Source organism: Miscanthus floridulus, chromosome 13, assembly GCF_019320115.1.
Source record: "Miscanthus floridulus cultivar M001 chromosome 13, ASM1932011v1, whole genome shotgun sequence".
Taxonomy (NCBI): domain Eukaryota; kingdom Viridiplantae; phylum Streptophyta; class Magnoliopsida; order Poales; family Poaceae; genus Miscanthus; species Miscanthus floridulus.
Genome location: NC_089592.1, coordinates 13,945,163 through 13,945,681, shown reverse-complemented (window position 1 = coordinate 13,945,681; position 519 = coordinate 13,945,163).

Below are 519 nucleotides of genomic sequence, written 5' to 3'. Positions count from 1 at the left end.
TCAAACCTGCACTAGTAAGACTCTTAGGATATATATATATATATATATATATATATATATATATATATATATATATATATATATATATATATATATATATATATATATATATATATATATAAAGATAAATGTTATGCACCGGGGCTTGCCTGGTAAGATATAACCAAAGGTTAGCATTTCATCATGGTGACACAATCATCAAGGCAACATCTTTTTCGCTACTCTAGGTGATTCCGTGATCCATCTTCGTTCCTATTATATGCGTGGATGCAACATAGAGACGTAATTAACCAATGGCAATCGCAACTCTTATCATATGATTACATCTCTCAAGCTAACGAGCTAGCTCTAATGACTAACATACTAGGCTTCATATCCACTTATCTTATACGACGTTATTTCCCCATAAGTGTTTTAGTTATACAATCCCAAGGCATATCCTTATTTCATTTTATTGATTTAATATATATCCGAACTAGGGCTCAATAGCTATCTTAGCAAACTAATTATTCTAGAGCT